Genomic DNA, 18,365 nt, shown 5'->3' with positions numbered 1-18,365 from the left:
TGTGTGTTTATTTTAGTTTTAACGATTATAACACTCCGGAAATTTTGTTGTGTCGGCATTTGTTGTGTACCGGAAACGTAAACAATTCGTGACACAGACGACAGCTGATTTTGACAGACGAGTGATATTGTGATTGAAACACGATTTTTACCAGCTTCTCAAGCAATAACCTGATAAGTGATGTCCTGGTTTCCTAGTATTTCCACTGATATTTGATGGTAAGATACTATCATAACCACACTCATTTCTGAATCATGAGCTTTCACGGAATAGTGTGACAGTGCAGAGAGACAGCAATCTAACTTCGTTACAATCACAGATATTCGCTACAAACGATAAACAACTTGTATACATGGAGTTAAACGTATTCCTATAGTTATACGTACAACTGTACATGTGAATATTATATGCACCACTCAAATTCCCTGAAAGACGATCTCAGACAAGATCGAGACACACAAGCAGGTATACACAGTACATGCACTTGCATTTGGTAGCCCTAGCTCAAGTCAACATTCTATTTATATGCCGAAATGGTAAAAAATATGACATGATCAGCATTTTAATTTGGCCTACAATTATTAATTTATAAATAAATCCACATATATATGCAAGTACATTTATGTAGTCCTTACATGTGCACGTATCATAATTAATCAAACAAACAAACAAACGTATCATACAAAACTACATGTTAGCTTACGTGTAGGTCATCTGCTTCTCCATGTCCCCCAGCAACCCGTAATAAATAAATAAAAACATTATCCAGAAACTAAGGAAATGTAAGACAATTCCCTGACCATTGTATGGCCAACTAAAGTCAGTCAGTTGTAGCGAAATATGCTGATAATTTATATTTGGTCTATTTTGTTTACATTTGTATAATTACAAAACATTTTGAGTTACAAGAACTTACATAGATTTTTTGGGATTATGTCATTTGTTTTGGACACATCGTACACGTATGTGCCACAGGCTGCTATATATCATTCTGATTTCTTGATGAATAATAGAACATAGAACGGATTGGATTTTTTGAATGAAAATTAACGTCCAGTGAACAGTCAGGGTCATTTAAGGACGTGCCAGGTTTGTTGGTGGAGGAAAGCTTGAGTACTCTGAGAGAAAGCACTGACCAGCGGTCAGTTCCTTGTAACTGCCTCACGTACACTTGAGATTCGAACTCGCGCCCCAGAGGTGGAGGGCTTGTGGTAATATGTCGAACCATCTTAACCACTCGCGCCCCAGAGGTGGAGGGCTTGTGGTAATATGTCGAACCATCTTAACCACTCGGCCAGCACAGACCCCATGTTCCAACAATTAAAAATAAAAAATGGAAAAATGCAGGTAATATAATATTACCTGCATTTTTCCAATTATTTTTTAATTTTTTTTTTTGAAATATCAAACCAAAATTATATATATACATTTTATATTTGTTTTAATATTTAAAAAACCCCATTAAATTCACAAAAAATATTTTCACTGTAAATACGGTTTTCTGATTGATCAATATTGAGTGAAAATATAAAAACTTATGTTTTCACTCAGATAAAAAATACCACATGTATTTTCACCATAAAACTATATATTTCACTCGGAAAAATGCCCTAAATACATGTGCACTTGTAGGTTCCAAGTTCGACACTGGTCTTGCAACTTCACTGATATACAATTTCTCCTCTTATACAGCAATAGTTTATACATATGTATTGGATTGGATTTTTTGAATGAAAATACGTGCGTTGTAATAAAAAAATAACATGTAAATACTATTCATACTAGTGGAGATATGAACATTTTTAAATGTACAGTAGAATGTCGCCATATATTTACACTATCTGACTCAATCCTGTCTGTGTATCCTTAGAATGTTGACAATATGATGCAAATTGCGTTGATATAGTGTCACTGTACTTGCCTGTGCTTTCACTGTTTTTATTGCATACAATATGCAAAAGCAATAAGTCAAAATATTGGACATGTGTTGGAGGAGTTATGTAAAGCTTAACATATATACATTAAACAAGAGGCCCAGAGGGCCTGTATCGCTCACCTGGTTTGTAATGCCTAGTAAGGTTCATTGTTTCTTTTCTGAAGGAATTTGAATATTTACCTCTAATTCCCCTATTGGGCCCCACTCTTTCTGCTCATGGGGGTCAGAGCCAAAAATTATAGGAATTCTGTTAACCCCAAGGATGTTTCTGGGCCAAATTTGGTTAAACTCCAAGCAGAACTCTAAGACTAGTAGCGATTTATAGGATTTACCTAAATTTCCCTATTGGGCCCCGCCCCTCCTGCCCCCAGGGGGTCAGAGCCAAAATTTATACAAGTTCTATTCTCCTTCCCCCAAGGATGTTTCTGGCCAAATTTGGTTTCAATCCATGCAGAACTCTAGGACAAGTAGCGATTTATAGGATTTACCTCTATTTCCCCTATTGGGCCCACCCCTCCTGCCCCCGGGGGGTCAGAGCCAAAATTTATATAAGTTCTGTTCCTATTCCCCTAAGAATGTTTCTGGCCAAATTTGGTTACAATCCATGCAGAACTCTAGGACAAGTAGCGATTTATAGGATTTACCTCTATTTCCCCTATTGGGCCCCGCCCCTCCTGTCCCCAGGGGGTCAGAGCCAAAATTTATACAAGTTCTGTTCCCCTTCCCCCTAGGATGTTTCTGGCCAAATTTGGTTACAATCCATGCAGAACTCTAGAACAAGTAGCAATTTATAGGATTTACCTAAATTTCCCTTATTGGGCCCCGCCCCTCCTGTTCCCCGGGGGGTCAGAGCCAAAATTTATACAAGTTCTGTTCCCCCTCCCCCAATGATGTTTGTGGCCAAATTTGGTTACAATCCATGCAGAACTCTAGGACAAGTAGCGATTTAAAGGATTTACCTCAATTTCCCCTATTGGGCCCCGCCCCTCCTGTCCCCGGGGGGGTCAGAGCCAAAATTTATACAAGTTCTATTCCCCTTCCCCCAAGGATGTTTCTGGCCAAATTTGGTTACAATCCATGCAGAACTCTAGGACAAGTAGCGATTTATAGGATTTACCTTAATTTCCCCTATTGGGCCCCGCCCCTCCTGTCCTCGGGGGGTCAGAGCAAAAATTTAAACAAGTTCTGATCCCTTTCCCCCAAGGATGTTTATGGCCAAATTTGGTTACAATCCATGCAGAACTCTAGGACAAGTAGCGATTTATAGGATTTACCTAAATTTCCCTTATTGGGCCCCGCCCCTCCTGTCCCCGGGGAGTCAGAGCCAAAATTTATACAAGTTCTATTCCCCTTCCCCCAAGGATGTTTCTGGCCAAATTTGTTTTCAATCCATGCAGAACTCTAGGACAAGTAGCGATTTATAGGATTTACCTCAATTTCCCCTATTGGGCCCCGCCCCTCCTGTCCCCGGGGGGGTCAGAGCCAAAATTTATACAAGTTCTATTCCCCTTCCCCCAAGGATGTTTCTGGCCAAATTTGGTTACAATCCATGCAGAACTCTAGGACAAGTAGCGATTTATAGGATTTACCTTAATTTCCCCTATTGGGCCCCCGCCCCTCCTGTCCTCGGGGGGTCAGAGCAAAAATTTAAACAAGTTCTGATCCCTTTCCCCCAAGGATGTTTATGGCCAAATTTGTTTTCAATCCATGCAGAACTCTAGGACAAGTAGCGATTTATAGGATTTACCTCAATTTCCCCTATTGGGCCCCGCCCCTCCTGTCCCCGGGGGGTCAGAGCAAAAATTTATACAAGTTCTGTTCCCCTCCCCCCAAGGATGTTTCTGGCCAAATTTGGTTAAAATCCATGCAGAACTCTATGACTAGTAGCGATTTAAAGGAAATGTTGACGGACAGACGGACGGACGGACGACGGACGACGGACGGACGACGGACGACGGACGCCGCGCCATGACATAAGCTCACCGGCCCTTTGGGCCAGGTGAGCTAAAAAAACGTTTAAACAAAAGACATTGGCCATATACAAGTTTTAAATTGATGTGATTTAGAAATTGCATCTTTTGTATCTATGATACATAATTACTTTCATGGATACATCAAGAATGTTAAAATAACAAAATGTGGCAAAAGAGCAGATAAAAAAAACAGGAGATGGCTGGGTGGACTATCGCAATATAAAAACTTCCTACAGGATCTGTTTGTTACCTGGTTTTATATTAAGTGACAAACATTGTACTTGCACAAAATGATGTTATCTGGATTTCTCTCGGCGTCCAAAGACAGACACCTATGTTACAAATCAAAGTGCATGTACTATTTCTGTTGGAGATGACTGTTGTGATGATGACTATGTACCTCCTGTCAAAACACCCAAGGTTGTGTTCAGCCCACAATGTATACCCTTAAAAATCCAGTCTTCAGGGAACAGCCATTCAACATGCTGTGTATGTAAGGGAAGGGGTGTTAAATTTTATAACTGTTTCTGCAGAATGTAGATATAAACTTTTTGTAGAAAAGGGTCATTTATTGCATGCAGGATCAAGATGCTGTCCATGCCATGTCAACAACAGTGAACATTTTTGTGAAAGTGCACTTGAAACATTCACTTAAGTAAATGACTGGAAGGACTCCACAACAAAAGTGAAATTAATTCTTTAATACAGAATGTTAGGGATGTCGCATCAAGAAGTGAACATTACAGAATTAATTTGATATAGAAAGTGGAATGAACAATTCTGACTACCTTTCACTAACTGGAATTTCAAAACATGACTTCAATGATATTTGTTCTCATGTATCTGACATACGCTGTACAAAAACAGAACGAGTCGCATGGCTGTGGCACTCTTACTTGTGAAGTTAAGGACAGGAATGTCAAATAGACTGTTGTCAACACTATTTAATATTGAGAAATCAAGTGTCCAGAGATCAGTCTCATCAGTCAGGGTATCCTTGAATGTTCACTTCACACCTAATTATGTGGGATTTGAACATATAAAGCGGGATGATATCATCAACAAACACATCAGACCTCTTGCACAGGAACTATTTGGTGATATCCTACACAGTAAAGATGGAACACATTTATCTTCATTAAAAAAAGACACAACTTTAAATTCCAACGACGATCCTACAGCCTTCACAAGAACAGACCATTTGTAAAGCCAATGATGATTGTATGTTTTAATGTAAAAAATAATGATGCAAGTATTATCAAGCATAACATTAACAGATAGGTATTGAATCTCACATGCCAGCATTTCTTCAAAAGGACAGAAACAACATTCTTCCAAAGAGGTATGTTTACAATTCAAGTACACTTTAGCTATGTGTAATAATAATTTTTGAAGCAATAATGCAGTCATAATTTACACATAAAGTGCACGTGTACTTTGGTGCATTATCAATCATAAGTATAAACATATTGATAATAAGACTGATTTTTTGGGTAACTTGTTCAACACATTAAAACAGGTCCTCAAACTCTGGTTCATGAGTTATGTATTTGCCGAATACTGAATAAGTATTAAAAGGGGTTTTTATCCGGATACTCCGGCTTTCCTCCATTTTATACTGGCACATCCTAAAATGATCCTGGCTGATAATACGATATTTAACCAAATATATCAAATCAAATAATGGCAACGACAGAAAAGTAGTTGAATATCTTTAGTTTATTACAGTAGTTATGATACAGATATAGTCTGAACATTTGCACTTTTTAACTTTATATTAATGGTTGCGCACTATTTAGCAGGCCAACACTTCAAGACCTGTTACAAAGATCAGATGGGTAGTGGAATCTGTCAATTCAAGGATTAAACAATGGAAGGTTACAAAGATCAGATGGGTAGTGGAATCTGTCAATTCAAGGATTAAACAATGGAAGGTTACAAAGATCAGATGGGTAGTGGAATCTGTCAATACAAGGATTAAGCAATGGAAGTACATAGCCAACATAGTCCCTAATACACAGATTCCTTACATTGGTGATTACGTCAGGTTGATCTGTGCCATATGCAACAAATATAAGGGACCTCTGAGTGCTGGGAATCCTGATGATGACAAAATACTTGCTGCAAAGATGAAGGCATGTGCACTTTAAAATTAACTTAAAACAACGTGTTGCTTTTTATTCTGTTATAAAGAATTACCAGACATTTGAAATAATTGATTGTGATGGCATATATTCTGAATACTCTGTAAGCTTTTTAATATGCAGATGTAATATTAGTATTGAAGTTCAAAATACGAGTAATTGAACAAAATTCTATATGCCATAATATTATTTCCTTCCTCAAATATTGTTGATACAATGATTGTTTTATTCATAATGATTGTTTGTTTGTTTGATTTATTAACGTCCTATTAACAGCTATGGTCATGTAAGGACGGCCTCCCATGCATGCGGTGTGTTGCGTGTATGTTGTGCGAGGTGAGTGTACTGGGAGACTGCGGTATGTTTATGTTGTGTCTTCTTGTATAGTGGAACTGTTGCCCTTTTTATAGTGCTATATCACTGAAGCATGCCGCCGAAGACACCAAGCAACACACCCCACCCGGTCACATTATACTGACAACGGGCGAACCAGTCGTCCCACTCCCTGTAAGCTGAACGCTAAGCAGGAGCAGAAACTACCACTTTTATAGACTTTGGTGTGTCTCGGCCAGGGGACAGAACCCAGAGCCTTCCTCACAGGGGCGAACGCTCAACTCAAGGCCAAAAGTGAGGCGGTGCCAAGGGAGGCATTAGGAAAGATAAAGTCAGTTAGGAAGAAGAGAAAAGATAAGATCCTAAATTTAGTCGCCTTTTACGTTTTTCATAATGATAAAGATGGTAAACAAATAAGGAACTCAACACAGCTGTTATGTTTTATTACTTATTCAAACAGGTCTTGGAAAAAAAAGAAGAATGTGCTGCAAGAGCGAGTAACCGAGGAATGTTTTGATAGGAAAACACATGCATGGAAGAAGCTGGATGCAGTGCCAGATTTCTATGCCCTGCAGGTAGGGTGTTAGAATTGTACCTGCTGCCCCTATTGCATGATCGTAAAAGGCGACTAAATTTAGGATCTTATCTTTTCTCATCTACCTAACTGACTTTATCTTTCCTAATGCCTCACTTGGCACCGCCTCACTTTTGGGCGTTGAGCGTTCGCCCCTGTGCAGGTCCGGTCGATCCCTGGCCGAGACACATCAAAGTCTATAAAAGTGGTAGTTTCTGCTCCTGCTTAGCGCTCAGCATACAGGGAGTGGGACGACTGGTTTGCCCGTTGTCAGTATAATGTGACCGGGTGGGGCGTGTTGCTTGGTGTCTTCGGCGGCACGCTCCAGTGATATAGCACTATAAAAAGGGGCAACAGTTCCACTATACAAGAAGACACAACATGAATATATCGCAGTCTACCAAAACACGCACCTCGCACAACATACACGCAACACACCACATGCATGGGAGGCCGTCCTAACATGACCATAGTTGTTAATAGGACGTTAAACATGACCATAGTTGTTAATAGGACGTTAATCAATCAAACAAACAAACCCTTCCATGAGTGAAGAAGAACTGCGGGGTAACACTATTGGTATATACTAGCTACAGATGGCCAAGCACTATACCCAGGAACACATGACAGAGGATGGTAGATTCGAGATCGTGTTAAAAGATTTTCCATGAATTCTCCGGGCACAAGTTCAGAGCAGCCATACCTCATCTAAAAGGTACTGGCTGTGGATGGAATATAGTCCTGCAGTTGTAAAGATCTGGTATTGTCAATGCCAGGCTGATGCGAGAGTGGTTGGAACGTGTTGCCATATTGCAACAGTTCTATGGTATATGGGGTATGCCAAACATTCTGTTGACATCTTACCCAGTGTCCAGAATTGGTCGAAATATATGCAAGATGCATAAGAATTTCCAGTGCTAATGGATGACAGTGATGCGAGTGAGGAAGAATGAGATTGTGTAATAATGGCTTTAAAGTTTTCTTGTTTACATCTGTGATTTAGATATCAGTATATCATGACCAGACTAATATATATTGGTATGCCATTTGAATTGTAAAGCACCAATAAATGTTTTCCTTTCCAAGATTTGAATGTAAAAATCTGCTAGGATACTAATGCTAATTGGTGCATTTCGGTCACTTTGTTTATCGAACTTACACAAAAGATATGTTGTGAAAGGGTTAGTATTTGAGATATTACCAATTTTAACTTTATGAATGTTTAACATTGACAGCAGTAATTTATGCAGATGCTTTGTAAAATGATTTGATTGATTTAGACTCATTTTTGAAAATATTGATGTTGGACATAATCATAATATCATTTATCATTCAAACATTAGTATGTCATTGGCTGAAGCGTTTAAACTGCATACGTAGTGTGGGAATTTTCCATGTTTTTTTTGCTTACACCTTGATCAGATTTTTCATGCAACATATATTTTTCTTCAAGTGCTACTTATGCTAGTCAGTCCATTCAGAAAAGAAGTGGTAAACAAAGATGAGATGACTTCCAATAATATATACATATATATGTACGCAATGTATGCCAGTTTTATAACTTAACACATGCATATTCTTGAAATGCAAATGAGTATAATCTGGTACATGTATAACATGGCGTTTATATATAAGTATCAGGTTTTCCAACTTAGGCGCATTTATTTGTAATTAAGTGAAGCTCTGCTTCTTATTAATTTTTCATAGTGTTATAATAAATTCATTCCATGATTGTTGATGATGAAAATATCATGATGACGATGATGATTGTGAATGTGGTTGTGGTGTCGGTGGCATGTGCAGATGTTGATGTCTGATGTTTGAAAATATTTTATGATACAACCATACACTTGTATTTGTTGCTGTGATAATTGCAGATTAATTGATATGTCAGTATTATTGATAGTAATGGTATTCTCAGAATATTGATAATTACTTTTAAATGCATGTTGATTATTTGTGTTAAAAGTAGCATTGCCAGTTATCTAATTTATTCGGTTATTTTGTACTGAATGAATGGAATAGGAATGGATTATAAAGGGATAAAGAGGGGTAGATGACATAACGTGATTTACAGAACAGGATGCGAACCTCTGGCATACCGTGAAAAGTTGTAAGTTCGTAAGTCACTGGCGCGGCTGAAAATGCTCGTAAACTTGGCCTGCTGTAAATCAGAGTCTGTCATATTTCATTAATGCACTTGGTAATTTCAATTAATTAAGAGTACTGGCATTTTTTCTTTTTTCAATTGTGAGTGTAAATAATTATTGAAGATAGAAGTTATTCTAATCATCTTTATATCATTATTTCACATTTTGCCTAAATGTTTCAAAAATGTTACGTTCTCTATAATTTGATTGAAATATAAAAATTGTCTTGTTTTTATCTAACATTATCCTAAAATAACAAGATTACAATAATTCTGACAGCTAAAATACAGAAAGGGAATAACCAAAACTAAAATTTCAACATCTCAAAAAACTTGTTATGTTGTGTTTTGAGTACCTTGAAATTTATTGTTGTTATGGAGAAAAATTGGTTGCTATGGTGTAACTATGAGCTGTAAAATGATAAAGTTTTCTAAAATGTGACATGGATATACAAGTTGGGACATCCTTAGAGTGACAAAACTGTCCATTTTAGCATGAATACAGTATACTGGTTTCCAGGCCTTATGCTAGGCAACAACATGTCAGAATGCTTTGAAATAGTGTTTTTTTTTATAAATCTCATATGAGCCGGCGGCTGAGAAAAGGGCCCTTACGGGTCAAAAAAAATATTTTCACTTTTTTACCTTTTCTGAAAGTACAGGTAATGGTGATTAAAATGCTGCACAAAATCGTTCCTATCTGAATTATTAGCGGCACAGTCGTCTTTTGAATATTGCAGCCTTTCAAGATCATGATGACGTCGTCAATAATTTTGATGACGTCGTCTCGTGTTTTCGACGTCGTGAAATTTTTGACGTCAACATTTTCGTAGAACATTGATATGAACATCTTTCTTGCATATATGGCTTAAGTGCAAATTATTAATACACAGTAATAATACCTGTACATCATGTACATGTATAAATACAAAATGTACATGCATGTCGTTCCTCCCATTTTAGTGGAAGGAATTGTCATACAAGACTCTGGTTTTGGCTAGCCAGTGGGCATACTGCATGTTTATGAAGAAAACGTTAATTGGTTTCGTTAAGATATTGTGTGCGTCTTTCTCTTTTCATGAAATACGTCCAGGGATTCTAGGTTTTGTTTTGTTGAGTTAGGGTTTAAAACCATTTAAAATCCGACAAACTGCTGTTGGCAATTTGTAACAATTGGACACTTGAAGGAGAAAGAAAACTATACCTCTCCATACATGATATTACTTTTTACTTTTAATTCAGTAGTAATCTGCTGTTCACCTCACTTCTGGTCGATAAAAACAAGGTCAGAATCAAAAGATAAATGATAACGAGTTTTTTTTATTTGCATGTTATATATTCAAAGTTTCATGATTAAACAAGCAAATCAATTTGACAGTCATATAAAATTCGAAATAAATCACACAAATTTAGTATTTACAATAATTAATTCATAAAAAATATTTTGAATTTTAGTACATATAACATAATATTGACTTAAGCATTGATCACTTTAATAATTAAAATATTAAGCATGAACGAAACTTGAGAGGCATCTGATAATTCAAATAAAAAAATGATGAATTTTAAGTCTCAAATGGATTTACTTATGAAACAAGAGGCCCAGAGGGCCTGTATCGCTCACCTGGTTTTTTTTTAGTAATTATCACAAGACTCTGACAATTAGAAAAATAAGCAAAATTGACTTCCAGTTTAATTTTTGAATCACAACCATACAATGATGCCATTGATACCATACAAATATGCTATCCAATACATAGGTTCAGAGACAAAGTAATTTAAATGAAAGTAGTAGCCTAATTGACCTTTTTGACCTCGCATCTACATGTATTGCCGTCTAAGGCCCCGGGAGTCAGCCCTATCATTTGTAGAATTTCAAATCCCAACCCTATAAGGATGCTACCATTGCATTTTAAGTGCTCTTCCATTCTTAGTTGCAGAGAAGAATTCGTTTATATGGAAATAGCTAAATTAACCCCTTTTGACCCCACCCTTCAGGCCCCCGGGGGGGTCAGCCCAATCATTTGCAAAATTTTGAATCCAAACCCTATAAGGATGTAACCATTGCATTATGAGCGTAATCCCATGTTAAGTTGCAGAGAAAAAGTCATTTATATGGAAATTGACCCCTTTTGACCCCGCCCCTCAGGCCCCCGGGGGTCAGCCCTATCATTTGCACAATTTGGAATCCCCACCCTATAAGAATGCTACCATTGCATTATGGGTGCTATACCATGCTTAGTTGCAGAGAAAAAGTCATTTATATGGAAATAGCCAAATTGACCCCGTCCCTCAGGCCCCCGGGGGGTCAGCCCTATCATTTGCACATTTGAATCCCACACTATATTACCATTGAAGGTCCCATGCTTATTCAGAGAAGAGTCGTTTATAGAATAGCACCCTTTGCTTTGACCCGACCCTAGCCCCCCCCCCGGGGGGGTACCCTATCATTTGCACAATTTTGAATCCCCACTCTATCACGATACTACCATTCCATTATGAGTGCTATCCCATGCTTGGTTTCAGAGAAGAAGTCGTTTATATGGAAATATAGCCAAATTGACCCCTTTTGACCCCGCCCCTCAGGCCCCCGGGGGGTCAGCCCCATCATTTGTACAATTTTGAATCCCCACCCTATAAGGATGCTACCATTGCATTATGGGTGCTATCCCATGCTTGGTTTCAGAGAAGAAGTCGTTTATATGGAAATAGCCAAATTGACCCCTTTTGGCCCCGCCCCTCAGGCCCCCGGGGGATCAGCCCCATCATTTGTACAATTTTCAGTTAGTAGCCCATAAGGATGCTACCAGTCAAATTTTGTTGAAATCCGACCAGCGGTTATGGAGAAGAAGTCGATTGTTGACGGACGACGGACGCCGGACGCTGCGGTATCCCATAAAAATGGGGACTAGGAGTGATACATGGCTACTTCGTATGCATTCTGAAAAATGTAAGCACATGCACATTGGCAAAAAACGTCCCATAGCCGAAACATCAAGATTCTATAACTTCTTGGTGACGACATTGCGCGTACAGACATAGAAAAAGATATTGTTGTACATATATTGACTCCGATCTAACTTTTGATCATCATATACCAGGTAAGTGAAAAGATCAAGAAGGCCAATCAGATTTTCGGTATATTACAGAGAACTTTTAATTTTATGAATACAAAGTTTAGTGAGATCACAACTAAACTATGCATGCTCGGTTTGGGCTCAATACAAGATGAAGGACGTAGATATTGACTCGAAGCAGTACGGCGAAGAGCCTTCCAGGATTGAATGATTTACCATACACAGAAAGACTCAAAATTTTAAAACCTCCCAACACTATCATACTGAAGGATTAAAGGGGATATGGTTGAGTTATATAAAATAACAAATGGAATCTATGATGAAGAGACATGCTCATTTTTAAAATTGTGGGATAATGTTGTAACCAGACATAGTAGAATAGGGAACACAAGAATGATATTTCCAGAGCAATCGAGGATACTACTACGAAGGAACACTTTTACTATGAGAACAGTAAAGCTATGGAACAGTCTTTCTGAGAAAGTTGTATAGGCTCCTAACATTAACTGTTTTAAAAAGTGAAAAAAAAACAAGATATCCTATTTAACTACATGGCTTCTATAACCGGAATATGATATAATTAATAACTAACACTTTGAGTCCGTTGAAGAGGAACTATTAATAGTTTGTGTACTGGGAATCTTCTACTGTATATCTATCTATATGGGACAAAGAATATCTATATATCTACATGTATTACCCTTTAATTTAGTTCTTTTCATGCAAACTTCATCTGTGGATAAAATGACTTCCCTTCAATTATAAACTCACATTTTACCACTTACACATGCAGTTACATATAAATCCTTGTGGGGATCTTTAACGTATGGCCGGATGCTTCTGTGAAGATACTTTGCCCTTGTCGAAGATGTCCCTGCTGGCTCTAGTCTACTTGGCAAACCAGTTGGCACAGACTTCCCTCTCTTCAGTAGGCGTACTGTTAGTTCTGGCCCATCAGCATCTTTCTTCACAACAACCTCACCTAGAAATTGGATACAAAAGAAGATGTTTCTTGCTAGCCTATTTTTGCTCCATTTGAAATGTCAATTACTAGTACATGATCACATCTTATTGATATATATATATATACTTTTGAAATATACAATATTCTTTGATGTTTAAAGTATTTTTTTTTCATTCTTTTGCATTCTCGAGGCAGAAGTAGGACTTTGTTGTTCAGTTCCACCAAAAGTAATCTGTAATATGTAAGTTGTTTATAACTAATAATTCAATAAATTACAATATTAAGTACAGTAACAAGACACTGCTTAGGCCTATTAATCAATCTAAAAAAATACAACATTCATACCTGGTTTTTCTGATGAAAACTTGAAATGATAAAATGCTTGGATTCCAGGGACAGCCCGAAACACTGGCTTGAAGAACTTCTTCCAGTCTATCCACTGCCATTCTCCGTCCTGGCTACCATATAACACAACTCGGTTGTGCAAGGTTGAGCGTTCCGCGGTGTGCTTTAAATCCTCCATAGAATCACAATCGGTTCGACGTATTGCCCGTCTAGCTAACCCAAACAAACTGTCAACCAAGCATCTTGCATGATAGGGTTTCATAAAATGTAAGTTGATTTCCTTATGAAGATTGTTGGCTACTCTCCACGAAAGATAACTGGTCATGATGTGGTTCTTGTTCTGTCCTCCACAATTGTCAGCATTCAAATGACAAACTTCTTCCCCTTCACCATGTCTATTAAAGAAGTCATCCAACATGGAAACAACAGAATACTGCAGTGCGTCGGAAGTAAGACACTTTGAGCTAAGTCAAATGTGTAATGTACGTTCCTCAAATTGATGGAGCATGGGGTGATGGAACCCTCTAATCTTGGTCGACCATCAAGTTCTTCTTTGGCAGCAACACAGACATTCCTGTAATGATCGCGCTCCCTCTGTGCCGACTTTATGTGATTACTGAATGCCTCTGTTGCTGACAACTTTTCCTCCTCGGTTCTGGCCTGTAAAATCAATATATAAGCCAGTCATACTTTTTATAAAAAACACTCCAGTTTGCAAGTTTAGAAAATCTTTAGCTGACAGTTAATTAATTAAAATGTTCGCAAGTTTTCACAGCTGAACGACTTAACATCCTTATTTTCTAATGAAAAAATGCCGGTGGCCGAGTGGTTAAGAACCCTCTATCTCTGGGTTGTGAGTACAAAATATGCGAGGCAGTTACCATGCAGATGGTTTTTCTCCGGGTACTTTGCCTTTCTCCACCAAGAAACCTGGCACATCCTTAAATGACTGTTTAGGATGTTTGTTTGTTTGTTTGATTTATTAACGTCCTATTAACAGCTATGGTCATGTAAGGACGGCCTCCCATGTATGCGGTGTGTTGCGTGTATGTTGTGCGAGGTGAGTGTACTGGGAGACTGCGGTATGTTCGTGTTGTGTCTTCTTGTATAGTGGAACTGTTGCCCTTTTTATAGTGCTATATCACTGAAGCATGCCGCCGAAGACACCAAGCAACACACCCCACCCGGTCACATTATACTGACAACGGGCGAACCAGTCGTCCCACTCCCTGTATGCTGAACGCTAAGCAGGAGCAGAAACTACCACTTTTATAGACTTTGGTGTGTCTCGGCCAGGGGACAGAACCCAGAGCCTTCCTCACAGGGGCGAACGCTCAACTCAAGGCCAAAAGTGAGGCGGTGCCAAGGGAGGCATTAGGAAAGATAAAGTCAGTTAGGAAGAAGAGAAAAGATAAGATCCTAAATTTAGTCGCCTTTTACGATCATGCAATAGGGGCAGCAGGTACAATTCTAACGCCCTACCTGCAGGGCCAGTTTGTGATGTTAAACTATTAAAACCAAAACTTTTACAATGATGATACAAATCTCAAATTCCACTGCTTACTTTTCATTTCCATTATTTTTTCAAAGCTTACATCTATTGGCTTGACAAGTAAAGCAAATTAACAGATCTATAAGAAATTATAATAAAAAAGTATTAAAGCCATTCTGTATGCTCTTGATATGTACCTGTTGTATCAAATCACGAAACTGTTCACATTTATGGCATACATCTGTTCGTGGAGTCATAAATTTCACATGGGGAACACCTCTGTGCCAAATCCTGATGAAAAAAAGCAAATGAAAAATGTGTCATATATTTGATGTTTATAGCATTTAACTTAGATTTATTTTCAAACCATGATCTTCACATGACAAATTATATTTTTATATATTGCAATTATGCTATTGGTTAAATCTAAAAGCAAAATATTCCAGGTAGGCACAGGGTCATTTAAGAACAAATTTGCGAGGATTAGGAAGTAGAGTGCTGGGAGGAAAAAACCAGACATACAGTCTGTAGCTAAAAATGCAACCCTTATGTACCTTGATACAAATAATAAACTAGTCAATTATAAACAGAAAGAAACATTTTTTTCTAATTAGCTAATGAATACTGTCTTTCTTTACTTGAGGAGGTAAAGAAAGACTCAGAAGAAGTCCTTAAAGCAAACAACGAGTTATCTGCTAGTAATGATTACTTTCAGAATATCATACCTGACAATGCTTCATTGACAACATTTGATGAGAAATCCAGAGCTTTTACAGTGTGTTATGAATCTCCTTGACTGTAATGTCGCATCTCATAATATCACACAAGTGATACGGAATATCGCAACTCTTTGTGGGCGTGAACCAACAAGACTATGGGGGGGCAAACAGGCTGACCATTGATAGAATAAATGATCAAAATTTAACTGTACTGATTATTAAATTTAATTAAGCACTTTCCCTATGGTTAAAACACTTTTTAAATGCGCCCACGGAAAGCAGAAACCAATCACTGTAACATAAAAATTATTAACACCTGTTAAGGCATATTTCATTTTTATAACCATGATTAATGTTATGCAAAACACCTAATATGATTGCTTATATAATTTTTATGTTGGGACTTAGTTATTTTTTGACAACAGCGGGACAGGGAAATTTGTGTGCAAATACGTAAAAAAATGGGATACCATTTCATTTATATGTATACTGAAAAAAGTACTCAATTTATAAAAGCATGTAAGGATTGGCATTTTTAGATTCAACACACATAAAAGTCTTTTCCAGTGTGGCATAAGATATAAAACTCACTCTTTAGTGTGTAATTTGGCTGTAAATGCACGTGCAACCATGTGAAATTATTGACCATCACTTTTCGCGAGTGGCGCAGCGAGAGACATGCGTAAAAATAAAGAAAATAGTCATCTATTTGATCAATATATCAACCAATTTTCAAAAATATTTTTTTTATCTTGTGTTATTTTCTTTATTAACTTACAAATGTGAAGTAAAGAAACCTTTTGCATTTAATCCGATTTTTAATTATTTTTATCATATTAGTGAGCACTTGAAAATTGAGGTGATCTCTGATTTGTTGGTGACATTACCACAAGTACTCCCTCCACAAACAGGATTGCATCTACGGTCTCGCACAACACACTGCTTTGATGTTTGGTATCCATGACATCCTCCCTTGATGGGCAAACACTGAAATAAACAAGACCCCATTATTGGGTTAAGTATTTCAGTGTGGCCTTCTGTGGCACATTTCAATCATCATGAATACTATTCAAACCAGTGGTACCAAGTGTTTTTTCGAATGCAACTGCCATAAATAGAGTGCCAGTTTTGGAATTTTTTCAACTGCAACTGTTTTTCATTTTTTTTTTTTTTTGCAGATTTTGTTAGAATGTTACAAACGCGTTTCAGACTGCGTTTCCTGTACAGTGTGTGAACTGGCGGCCCGAAGGCTCAGCAATGGAATTAATCGCATGTTAACAGTATCTGGAATATGAGTTTGGAAAACCTCATTAATGTGTAGCAACAAGGTTTTTCCTGTAGCTCTGCACACTGTTTTAGTATTCCACTTTTGTTTTTTGTCCTAAGAAATAGAGCGATTTTGTCAGATATTTGTATTGATTTTAGAATCAGTTAGAGTCATAATATTTGATCCTTTATTTTTTCGAAACTTTTTTTTGCTTGTTCTAGGACAGCCCATCATATCTTTCCGCGAATCAATATTGCTCAGGATGTCTCCACACTCCTTCAACATTCCAATTTTTCTCCTGATGTTGTTTTCTCTCTCTGACTTTCTTTTGTTTTGCTGCATCCTTCTTTTCAATCCTTTTTGCTTGTAATAGTAACCTCTGCTTTCTTACAGCTACGCAAGTCATTTACACATCCTTGTGCAGCTCTCTCTTTTGCTAAAATTTCTAGCTCATTTTCATATATTTCTCGCTTCCTTTGATTTTGTCTCAAATGTTTTCTAAGTATTCTTTTGTTTTGTTTCGTTTGTAAAAAGTTGGTGCCAGATCTAACTCGCCTTGCCTTTTTGGGAGCATTGGTTTTACCGACCTTATCCAAGTCGCTGAATAATCAAGCTTCTGACAGCCGATTTGTCAGTTCTGGAGCTGTGGAGGTCTCTTGGACAAGGTCAGCTGAAGGATTATCATATTTTTATCATGGAAGCTGATCCTCGAGCTGTCTTGTTATAACTGGCAATACATACTCATCATGACATAATTTGATTGTATTGCTTTACAAGGCGGTGGGTTATGTCATTATTGAGCATCTTGGTTCGATGAGTTTTTCATATACCTCTATGCCTTGTCTATGGAAGCTCCTCAAAAGTTTGATTTCCTTTCAGCAAATCCTCTGGATGTTTTTATGGTACTGCTCCAGGAACAACTTTTCCAGTTGGAGCCAATGTTCTTTCATCTCAAAGAATGATGTGTTTTGATCTTCCAACAATCTCCAAAGGACGGACCACAAAATCAATTTCCCCAACCAGTCCAAGGGCCACAGACATTCCGAGTAGGAGTTCTTTTAATTTTCACATCAATTGTGGATAGCTGTGAGCAGTTTATTAACACTTGCCACTTGTTCATACCTGCAATGATATAGGTTATTCAAGAATAACATGGTTGCAATGGAAAGTACACTAGCAACTGCATCATGAAATACCACATTATGAAAACCGGTTATGCTTGAAACGTTATGAAGTGAAATTTTTTTTGTTCCATTGAGTCCAAATATAATGTTTGATACTCGAGAGCATTCCCACTTTTTATCATCACCAGATCGTTACCATGAAAAAGCTTTTGCACATGCTCTGATCAACTCTGATGACAGCTGATTTGTTGATTATAATTGTTCACTA

At 37.7% G+C, this 18,365-nt stretch overlaps 2 pseudogenes; one reads left to right on the top strand and one right to left on the bottom strand.

The window, feature by feature from the left end:
- Window positions 1–4,206: 4,206 nt before the first annotated feature.
- On the top strand, window positions 4,207–6,059 carry LOC138305631 (uncharacterized; annotated as a pseudogene).
- A 6,879-nt stretch (window positions 6,060–12,938) lies between these two features.
- Window positions 12,939–15,271, bottom strand: LOC138306271 (uncharacterized; annotated as a pseudogene).
- Between the last annotated feature and the right edge of the window lie 3,094 nt (window positions 15,272–18,365).

Source organism: Argopecten irradians, chromosome 13 (genome assembly GCF_041381155.1).
Source record: "Argopecten irradians isolate NY chromosome 13, Ai_NY, whole genome shotgun sequence".
NCBI lineage: Eukaryota > Metazoa > Mollusca > Bivalvia > Pectinida > Pectinidae > Argopecten > Argopecten irradians.
The sequence above is the reverse complement of the archived record's forward strand: the minus strand, read 5'-3'. Positions and strand labels throughout refer to the sequence as shown.